This window comes from Cupressus sempervirens, chromosome 5 (genome assembly GCF_028749045.1).
Source record: "Cupressus sempervirens isolate cs-2001-9-10 chromosome 5, ASM2874904v1, whole genome shotgun sequence".
Classification (NCBI taxonomy): domain Eukaryota; kingdom Viridiplantae; phylum Streptophyta; class Pinopsida; order Cupressales; family Cupressaceae; genus Cupressus; species Cupressus sempervirens.
The window spans coordinates 436,716,822-436,729,325 of NC_143122.1; positions in this window are offsets into that span (position 1 = coordinate 436,716,822).

Sequence of the window (12,504 nt, forward strand, 5' to 3'; positions counted from 1 at the left end):
CTTGACTCAAAATATTCATTCTCTTAAGTCTACCATGTTTTGTCTTGCTCAACATTGTCACTGTAAAACTAGAATATCTATGTCCATACTAATTTTATTGTCATGCACTCAAGAACACATCATCTTGACATATTGTACTTCATCCAAGTAAGTGGGCATGTACCATAAATACCTCTATGAACTACGTTGACCAAAAAGGTTCTTCTGCTAGCAGATAAACTCTATTATACTAAGATAATTTTCTAAGTCTTTAACTCAAAACTTCATCTCCAAAATCTATTGACTTAATCTTGACTATGTGTTTCCATAAATGACAACATCACATTGCGTAACCTATCCAAACTTCCAACAATCTTTACAATGCTATCAAGAAGATAGATACAAAAACCTTTTACAAAGTGCAGATATCTTCAATATCAGATATGTCCTTGTAGCTATGTCTTTAAAACATATCATACAACCTAACTAATTTGTAGTAGCATCAAGTTCATATCAATACTGATCATAGATAGTGTGCACCCAAGCATTATAACATTACATGACAATTCTACACTTTGATAAACAAAAAGTTCTTCCTTTATACCAAAACAATTCATCATGTTTGTCTTTCTACTTGGTACTTTCCTAAATCTTTTGAATTGTCTTTTGTCACGTGTGGGTTATAATCTAGGATTTTGTCCCAACATTGTTAATTCACTTTTTTAGTAAACCAAAATTTCCTTGTCTTTTCCTTTGTTTTGTATGTTCAGTCCTATAACTAGGAAAGTTCTTATAACTATGTTCGAATAAATCCAAACCTTTAGCAATGTTACCCATGTGCTCTATACTATCTATAATATCTCCATCTAAAAGTGCACATGGTCAAGTGCCTCCAGTAAAGCGTGCCAAAATAATCTTTGCAACTATTCATTGTTTCCCTTCATGATACTTAGATAAATTTTTAAGTCTTATTATGCAAAACTTCATTTTTTGTAGAGATTCCTCAAGGTGATATGATTGGTATTGAGTAGTATGACGGAGAATCATCTAAGAGATCTAAAGTTACTACGGAACTAGATCTAGTGAACCAACAACCTAAACAACAAGAAGATTTGAACAAAGTACAAAATCCACCTAATATACATGAACAACCTAAGGAAGTGAAGAAACAATTTAATGGAAGATGTTTTTTAAGCTATGAACTTGGTCAAATGAAGAAGCACTACATAGGTAGGTATTCTAAACCCATTTCTAGTTATTTTTATAATTGCCTTTCTTATGGACATAGAGCTAATGAATGTAGGAAACCTAGTGTTGTGATGTGGAGCCTAATCAGACTTGGAGGTTTATTTGGCACGATTTCTTGCTAGATTATTTATACAAGGGTTTAGGGCCAGTGCCCCCGAGATGAGGTCAAGGAAAAGCTCTCCTTGTGAAGCCTAAGGCAATACCCCAGGTGCACTCCCTGTCACAATACAAGGTCAGGTTAAGGGGCAACTCCCCCATGGGGGTTTTCGAGGCCAGTGCCCCCGAAGCCAAAAATGACCCTAGTATTATAAAACACATCAACTTCTATTTTTCTATTGGGCGACTTATTCTAGCCCTAATTTTGTAAATGCCAAAAGCTTGTATAAAATGGCTTAGGGTTATGGATTTTCATAATGTATGATGATATTGGAGCTTCATGCGACGATATTGAGCTATAAGGGATTGTAGATTGTAATCATTGGATAATAATAATACTGCACTTGATGTTGGTGGGCATAGCCCATGGATTGGGTGAACCATGTTAAATCTTTGTGTATCGTGTTCTCTTCTGTGTGATCTATTATTTTTTGATATTTGTCATATTTGCATGTAACTGTTATTTATGTCTAAGGTTAATCCTAACACCTAGATATAATAATAATAATGGAATGTATCAAAGTACTAACCCTATAGTTAGTAGACCTATTCTAGCAACAAATGTCATAAGAAATGGAGTTATGTGTTATAAGTGCAACAATTCTGGACATATTGCTAGCGATTGTAGATTATAGACTAATCAATTTGGACCTAGATATGGAAACAGTGTGCTAGCATGTCAGATTTGCAACAATTTGGGACACGAAAAGATTTTGTCAAGTGAATAAAATGAGAATACCAAGTGTGAGATCCCAAAACATGAACTACAGGAGGAATAAATAACAATGCAAGAAGGAATGAATATAATAATGAAAGACAAAAAGAAAATGTGAAGAAACAAGTAGAGAACTTCAATGAAAGATTTTTTGAGGCAACAGCACCTACAAGTGCACAAATATGGGTTGAGAAGATAAATGACACATCTAAAACTAAATTGAATTTAGTTGTAGTAGCCAAGAAACCTTATCAATTCAAGCAATCAACTCATTAGAGGAAATAGGGCACAACATGTCAGAAATTCAATTAACCTTGAAATGGTAACGTAAAGATTTGCACACTTAGGAGGAGCATGGAAATTATGTTTAGAAGTTACAATCAAAAACATAGAAAATTCTAAGATTGTATGTGATCTTGAGAAAGAAATTTAGCCTACTTGTTATAATATAATCTTTTTGAGCTTGTGTATTGGCACAATTAATGTGAATTTGATTTATGCTAGATAAAAGGACATAAACCTAAGTAATGACTATCATTCAAACAGTTGGAGAGAAAGAAATTTGTGGAGGTTATTTATAGTGAATTGAAGTGTATGAGAAGAAAATATTGCGAGGTTCATGCAGAAAGCCCTAAATTCATAATTTCAGAGGTATCTCACTTTCATGAGGTTAATTTGTGAAGTCTTGTTGAAAGTTTAAGTCATTGTAATCAAAGAATCACTTTTACATGATATTATGGAAGTTGTAAGAACTAAATGTAGGATAAAACCTATTCCACCTATCAAAGTTTACCCGAACAGAGCTTTCTCACAAATTCTTGACAAAGTTATATACCTAGAAGATATTAGGAGCTACATTCACAACAAATATGAGATTGTAGGACTATATAGCATTTCAAAAGAATTCAATAACATTTACAAATAGTACATGACATTTAAAGAAGGTTTTGAAAACTTGAGTCAAGTTGAGATTATTAAGTATATGTTTTATCATGAGTTCCACAATGAGGATTGGAGTACAATCATTCTGAATAGGATCCATAATGGAAACTTTTGCATGGGAGACAGAGTTGAGGACATAAATGTTGAACTAATTCATGATATAATAGGTTTATGTAACCAGGGTTCAATTCTACTCAATGAGAAGAATGTAAAGAATATTGTGATAGTAAACATTAAAACAATTTTCAATGGTCGAGGTGTAGTGTTAAGTCAAATCAAACAAGATGATGTAAGGTATGTAAGTAAGATCATGTTCACTAAGATGTGTGTGAACTCTAGAGAAGATGATATAGTAATTGGTTTTGTACTCATAGCTTACAAATTGTGTGTTGAGAAAGTATAATTGAACTTGTGTGAGATTTTGAAAATCAATTGATTGACAATCTTGAAAAGATAAAGAAGACTACGAATGATCAAATCAGATTTCAGTCATTGATAACCTCTATGTTTTTCCACCTTTTGAGAAGATTTCCCTTCATGAACATATTTAACTAGAGCCATGACAAATGCACAATGGAGAAGATCACTTATTTGTAGAAGAGGCATCAATTTGACAACATTGACAGTAATGCAACTTTAATGATTAAAAACATTTCAGTCTGAGATGAATTAGAGAACAAGAATTCACAGGTCTATGGTTGAAAAGTACAAGGATGAATTATTTTTTATGGTTAACATAGATAAAACAAGCATAGAGGCAATCAATCCTAGAGTAATATATGTAGACCCTCTAGGATATGAAATTACTGAAATGATAGAAGAATACGCACCTATAATTTTGAACTCTAACACAATGAGATTGATACCAAATGCCCAACATTTGGAGCTTATGAAGAAAATATGGGAGGAGCCTATCAAATTAAGATTAAAAAGGCAACTACAAAGAAAGTTGACACTCATGTAAAAGAGATGTTGAAAGCAACTAATATGACACCTGAGGAATATGTTGAAGCAAAATAGATTGCAATGGAGGTAAGAGAAAGTGGTTAGTCAAGTGCATTATAATCCAACCCTTGTATATGGAAGTAGGACTGAATATACCTACCACAGAAGCATCACCACCTATAGCACCCATCGCAGCACCTTTGGAAATAACACCAACTATGTGATCAACCACATTTGATTAGTCAAAGGAATCAAGTGAAGTGAATATATTTACGCGACCTGGCATCGCTACAAGGAGATCACCAAGATTGACACCCACAGTTAACTGCTATTGAGAAAGAATCAAACTCTCCTAATCCTAAGAGAATAAAGGAGTAAGATATTGGACTTGGTAAGAAGTAGAAAATTTATATATTCAAGCAAATCAAAAGAAGAGAAGTCAAATAGAGGAAGTAGGAGAACCAAAGAAAATGAGAGGTCAAATAATACCCCCTCAAGCTCAGTCACAAGAAGAACAGGGCAATAGTAGTAGATAAAAATCAATTGGAAACTGATAAAAATCAATTGGAAACTGAAGATAGAAAACATGAATGAATTTATCTTGAAAGAAGGTAACCTTAAGAAATTGTTACATTATTATGACATATATTCAGTAAATGATAAGAGAAATTTGGATGTAACTATTATTCAATACATGATTAAGTTTTAAAATCCTTTACTTAGCACTCATTAAGAACTTCTCAAAGAAACGTATGAAAGATTGAATAATATTATATTGGAAACCAAGAAGGAAGAAGAAACCGTGAGAGATGAGATAATTAGGAAATGTTATGATGTAAAGAAAAGTGCACCAACGGAAAGAATCATGCATAGACTTTATCCACTTGTGCGAGAAAAAATGACAATCATAAGACTCGTGGGAGGACTAAAACAAGTAATCACAAAAACAGGGAGACTTATCAATCAAGACCTAAGTAATCCAATAAACAAAGAATATATTGAAGAGGTTGCAACAGCACCACCTAGTTTGTCTGAAACAATATCAGAAAAGGATATTTCTATGATAGCAAGAGAAACCCAATTGACAACATCAAAAGACAAGATAAATGACACTACCTTGGATGCACCTGAATAAAAAGAGACTAATAGTCAGATGGATATGCCACATCAAGAGGAAGGAAAATTGATGATAGGAGGAGCATTCATCATAGTTGAACACCAATGAGGAACCCTTTGCAAATATTTTTGTAGAGCCATCAAAATTCAGTCTTGGCAATTTGGCAGATGAGAATATTGTAGATTATTCCATCTCTAGTATAGAAGAAGAAAGAAAGATTGAAGGAGAAGAAAAGAAGAAGGATGAAAAAGACGACGGAAGAGAAGAGGAAAGATCAGAGAAAGTGAAAATGAATGAGAAGGTTGTAGAACCTCGTCAAAGTAAGCCTATGCAAGAGGCTAGTCAGCAAGAAGAAGGCAGAACAAAACTACTACAGGTCAACATTACATCATAGGAGCAAATAGAACCACAAGTCAACCAAGCTCTACAACATCAAATGACCACACCACAAAAGGTGTCTGGCAATGATGTTCCTAGTTCTTCCTTGGAATAATTTTTAGCTAATGTAATAGGTAGTGGCATAGGAGCAGTGGATGAAGATGATATTGATCAGCTTGTGTTAATATCTACCTTCTCAATCAATAAAATCATTAAGAAGAGTAAGAAACTCAAAAGTTTGCAAGGAACACTTGGAAAGGTAACTAATAAACTCCAGGAAACCTTCTCTATTCAAGTTAATGATATTGATCCTTAGAAGAAGGAAATAAAAGTTATGGAGGAGTTTGACAACCAGTTTGCTACCTTAGCTGAAATCACCACTGTTAAAGATCAAACTAAACATGATGCAACCATGTTTAGCAAGGTATGCACAAACATTAAAGATGACTTGTTCACTCTTGATACATGCATCAAGGAGTTGGGGAAATGTTTGATAGAAGGTGAAGAGTTATATGAAAACTGTGCATTCCCACACACTTATCCTCCACCCATCGGTATAGAGATGAAAAGTAAGGAAAATGAACTAGCAAGCATTGTTGGTGAGCTGAAAAATGAAGATGCTCAAGTCATTGATTTAAAACAAAGAAACAGAAAAGCGTGTAATGAGCTTAGTGAGTCAGAAATGGACAAGGATAAGATGATGAAAAGATTTGCATTACTTGGAGAACACCTATCCTTAAAGATTGATCTCGTATAACAACAGCATGTAGAATATTTGAAGGCCAATGAACACTGTGCACTATTTTCTGAAATGTCCCCACCATTAGGGTTACATTAGAATACATGATAATTGCAAAAGATTGACCTGATCATAATAAATCTAGCCAAGGTTTCCATATCCCTAAGAATAATTCATTATCGTATGCAATAAACATTCTCCATCGGCATAGACCGGATTATATACGACATTCATCTTAGAATGCCCTCCACCAAGACAACTTGGATCATATAATGACATCCATGCGAGATGTCCTCCACCAAGCTGAACTTGGATCATTCTCCACCAAGCATACCTTGGATCCTATTATGACATTCAAAATGAATGCCCTCCACCAAACATAGTTTGGATCATATTATGACATTCGAAATGAATGCCCTCCACCAAACATAGTTTGGATTGTATTATGACATTTGAAATGAATGCCCTCCACCAAACATAGTTTAGATCGTATTATGACATTCGAAATGAATGTCCTCCACTAAACATAGTTTGGATCATATTATGACATTCAAAATGAATGCCCTCCACCAAACATAGTTTGGATCGATGTTATTCTTATTCTTATTTAATAATTTTGATTATAATTTCATCATATATATATAGATATAATCATTTAATGTCACATATATAATAGAATTTGTTCCTATTATTCATTATCTCAAAAATAAAGAGATATATTATCTAATTGATTGATTTCATTATATATGTCATAGATTACTTAATTGCAAATAAATTGGTTCCAACATAATATAACTCATATACTTACCCTTACCTTTATGGAACCCCATCTCTTTAATATTTTTGGGGCCCGTTGACTTGGTATATTCATGTTTTACATATCCTCCTTTGATGTATGTGAGATCGATATTGGTAACAACATTGTCTCCTTTAAAGTGTACGTTACAATCCTGTTGATGTGGCATCCAAAGTTCTGATTGTGTTGCAGTCTTATACACATCCTTTGTGGACAATTTTGTACATGTGCTTGTGTGTGGTACAATGACTTCTTGTTGGCGGTGGACTTAAACTTGCAGTCTCCCTTCATCGATGTTGATTTCCTTTGCCTTTCACATACCACCTCCTTAGATATTGCCACACATTGTGCAATGATGAGTAATTTATCATTATTTTTCCCTCTAACTTCTTCCCCCCATCTATTAATGTCAATCATGTTATTATATATTTTTCAATCGGTAATGTGACGTTTCATATGGTCCTTTAGTAAAAATTGATATTAATTATGTTTCATGATGTATTAATTCACAATTACTGATATTGTTATCATATAAATCTTTTTATTATTTACCTTTGGTTATTATGGATTTTAATATTATTTAATAATTTCCAATAATTGGATACTTTCTAATATCGATTATGTATTCTATTTATATATGAGATTATACTATCAATAATTGGTAATTATATTTGACTTTCATATGAATAGATTTGTATATTTTATTATTTATTTTTCAAGATTTTGTCTCAAGGAAGGGATATTGCATTTTCTTATACAGAATTTCGAGCACTATGAATTGCATCCTATAAATTGTGTGCCTTAATTAGTGTGACAAATAATGTCAAGGAAGCATGGAAGAAAGGTCTTATCAATCTAAAGGTTAGCTTTTCTTATTGTATTTCACTTCTCACCAAATCATCATCATGAAGATAGCATCTAGATCTACAATTTTGACTTGTACATAATTTTCTACTCAACTTTATCATTGATGTCAAGGGGGGAGAGTATTAAGGAAAATTGTATACTTTATTGTAAGGAGTTATAAGTAGGATAAAGTATAGTGAAAGAGGGAGTAAAATATGTAAAGATGGTAAATATATAAAATGATCCACATTTTACATATTTTGTTTGGCCATGTGAAGAACTTCTCAACTTTTGTAATTTTGAAGATTTTGGGACTTAGCCAATTTTCCCATATGTTGTCATCAATGCCAAAGGGGAGATAATTGGTAATTTGGCTAACCATATGTTTTAGGGTTGTCATTTATGGAAACATATATGCTATGTTAAGTAACCAAGGTATCAGGATATGTTTTGATGATGTGGACTTAGAAAATTGTCTAAGTATCAGTAAGGCGGACTGTGTATAGTACCAGTATTTTGGATGGAAAGCTTTACAAAGAGCATATTAGTACATGCACAATTACCAATGGACAGAATTGATAATGTATGGCATGCTTGCAAGTGCTCTTGAGTTTTGGAGTCATACAGACAAAGTTATAAATATTTTACCAGTAACAAGTCTATGCAGACAGAACATGGTAGAGAGAAGAAAAGAGTAAATGAGGTTAAGGAATTACTTAACAATTATGGGATGACACTCTAGATGTTAAGCTCAAGTGTGAAAAAGGTCATTTTGATTTTGATAACAAGTGTGAAGACTTGAAGGTTGACTAGACGGAACAATTGGGCATAAAGGAAAAGAATTTTGTATGCGAAGTTGTGTGATGTCTATGATATTGTAATATGATTATTGTATGATATGAGTTTTATATTATAGCAGAGAAAAGGCAATACGTGTGAAGTTTTGTGAAGAGAGATACAAAGGAAAAATCACATATTGAACATATCAACTCAATGAGAAAGGTTTTTGCATCTATACCTTGTGTATACATATGATACTATTATATATGCATGTTTGAGCAGTGGACTTAGCTTTCTACTTTTGTAAGTATAAACCAACTCTTGATAGGGTTGAGGCTTCTAACAAGGACAGATAAATTGTACATATGTAATAGACTCCCAACAAGGTCAATATCTTTCACAAGATACTTTTGTTTTGTGAGTACCATCCCCACTAGGGTTTTCCCTTGGTCAGGGTTTCCCTAGTGAACAAATAATGGTGTTATGAGTTGCATTATGCTATGGTTATGTTTACTTCTGAGTTTGATAACTTATGTATGCTTAAATTTTGTTAATAATATCCATAGTTGGGAAAAAGTTTGTGGAACAATGATTCATCCCCCACCCCCTCTCAATATTCCCTATTTCTAACACTTTGGCCCATTTTTTAAAAATACTTCATGGTTTTAATGATGTACTTATGTCCATTCGATGAATTGGGATAGATATAACCTACAAGGTCAAATGTTTTTTGTTATAAGGGCCAATGTGTTATGATTGAAATGAGCTTCCTAGTTCGGGCATGTATCAAGTTTTCATAAAGTTGGCTATTTTGCAAGATTTGGCAAATTTTACAACGTTCTTTTTCATGTTCAACCAGTACTAACCACCTTTTAATAGTTTATAGCTAATGTAAGATCGTTTTAGTGATACCCATGCATGCTCGCATAAGCCTTAACTAATGCATGCTTAGATCCATCTTCTTCTAGATACCCAAGGAAAGTACCATTGAGACCTCTCCTAAAAAAAATGTCAACAATGATAGCATACCATCAAGCATTCACTATAACATTTAGGGTCAAATTGCGAAGGTAATTTGCGACGGCAGTGTAATTTGTGGTGATTTTTATGTTTTCTTTTTTTTGCAATTGTTCTCAATGTCTTCACAATATCGATGTTGGCGTTGTAATTGTGATGCTCGCGTGAGTCTAAGCAAAAAAAAAAAAAATACAACATAAATCATACCCCATTTGTTTTGATTGTGGAGAGATATGTGCGAAAGACGGTGGATAGCTCCAAACATTGTTGTGCCCTTCTGATCAATGCATTTCGTTGTTGTGATCTCTGCATTTTGTTCCTGTGCCATTCCTCTGTGATTTCATTGTTGTGATCTCTACATTTCATGATTGTGCCCTTGCTCTGCGATTTCATTGTCGTGCCCTTGTGATCTCTGTATTTTTTTGTCGTGCTCTTGCTCTATGATTTCGATGTCATGCCCTTGTTGTACGATTTTGTTGCCATGTCGTGCCCTTGTGATCTTTGTGCACTTGCTCTGTGATTTTGTTGTGTCATGCCCTTGCTCTGCGATTTTCTTCAAGGGTTATATAAATGTTCATTTTTTTTCCTTCTAAACAAGTATCTCTTTATATTTCCTTCTAAACATGTATATCTTGGAGATATTTTTTGTGAGGCCTCGCTCCGACCCTTCATAGCCTTAGTGTTACTTTATCTTTTTGATACTCATGACTCGAGATGTCGAGACATTATCAGATACTTGAACATATCATATTATTTCATGTTGTGTGATGTTATTTTCAGATATTTGATGTCCATCATTTAATGTTTTATGTATATGTATGTATGTCGATGAATTAAGTAAAAGGTAGGATTAACATTTTGGTTTAAGATATTTTAAATGGTTAAGAATTGAATAGGATGAGAGGAACCATGATTTTTGTTATAAATGGATGTTTTAATTTATGTGATTCCTGATATGTATATATATATATGTACATGTGATTTTCGGGACTACTGATGTGTGCAATGACTGTGCAGATATTTTAGTCGAGAAAATCGAAGGAGGAACAGAACTGATCCCTATGTGCTAATTTTGGAAACCTTGTTGTTCGTAATTCAAGTATTGTATTGTGAGATGTATGTATGTATCTTTCTGTGATCAGTAAATGTTAATGTTCATAACTGTATTCTTATGGTGTCGCTTGACACTCATGAATTGTTTATGTTCCTTAGTTTGCTGATTAGGGTTAGCTGTGTAACCTTTGGACCTAAGTCGGATTAAGTTAGTGTCTTTTTGCTAATTGGGTTCTTAATCAAGTTTAGTCATCCCTAATTTGAATTAGTGCTTAATCTGCATTTTAGAGTTGTTAGTTGGTCCTAATTATATTCCTAGCTTTTGATTAGCTCTAAACCTATTCCTAAGGCTTTAAAACATGAAATATTTATACCCAACGGGTATGGGTATGGGTTGGGGGTCTTTTCCAACCCCTAAGCCCCTTTTGTTGACTTTGGAGATCACTCAAAAAGTCTCATTTTACCTTTGTGCGAAAATTGCAAGTGGTTATCATGAGTTGCCTCACCTCACCTCCACTTAGTGATTAACCATAGGGTGGGTTGAATTAGGAGCTTCTAGATTTGTAGTTAGGTGGGAGAAGTTATTGATCCCTTTGGTGGTTGATTTTGAGGCTTATTTAGAGGCCCTTCTTGGACTAGTTGAGGTTGTTACCCAATCTCTACATTTAGAGAGGAGTCTTGGAAGATTGAAGCAAGGAAGGGAAAAGCTCTACTCAAACTTGTTCCTTTGCCATTACCTATTTGTGAAGGTAGGAATTCTCATCTTCCTTGTTCAGATTTCATGTTTGTTTCATGCTTGTGCTACCTTCTTGTTGTTTTAATGTTTGTATGTTTGTGGGTATGTTGGGAAGCTTTGAAAACCATGTTATTTTTGAATGATTTCCTTTCATGTTTATGTTGGAATTTTGAGATTTTCTTACATGGGTGTTTTGGCATTACTCACCATTGGAGAGGGCAAAAGTGGCCAATTTCGGGAAAGGGCATTTTAGTTGGACTCCAACAATGTAGAGTCTCTTCTCAGGACGAGAAGAGGGAGAGAGGGTAGGGTGTTATGGGCCCCTACCTGTCAGCACAAACCACGTATGAGTTTTGGCATGTAAGAATGGAAGAACGGAAGTTCTTGATTTATAGCCCCGATTGGGCACCTGGTTTGGTGTTGTGTATGACGTCTCCTATTGGAAAAATCCACCTTTCCCTAGTTTTGATTCATTGTGAATCCTATTGTGAAAACCTAGTATGAATATGCATGTCTAATTTTGTCTCTTGGTCATGCTTGTTTGACTCCTGATCAGATTTTGTTCCCTCCACGGTTCTTAGAAATGTGTTGCAGAAAATGATGTTGATCCCTTGATAAGGGACTTGAAGGAAATTTATTATATTGTTGTAATTTAGGATTGAAATCATATGTAAATTGTTTTTCAAACTTTTTTGTAAAGGCAACGACGCCGGGTTTTCTTCCTGGTTCTTTCCCGGCCGAGCCTTTGAATCAGGTTTGCCAATAAAATTGGTGTTGAGTATAATTTGGTTATCATGTGATTTAATCGTAATTTTAGTTTAGATGGATGCACATCAAAAATAGGATGGAAATAATGATGATGTTCAATTTGGAAAAATTTCAAGTTTTCATATATGTTGAAAATGAAAATTTATGATCATGCATGTAGATTCAATTTTTATGATTAGTAGATATCAATTAATCTTGCATTATTGTACAACAATGACTAAATCTATGTTATAATTCCATTCAATTAATATACTCCTTGTAAAAATAAAAATAAAAATATACATCACTT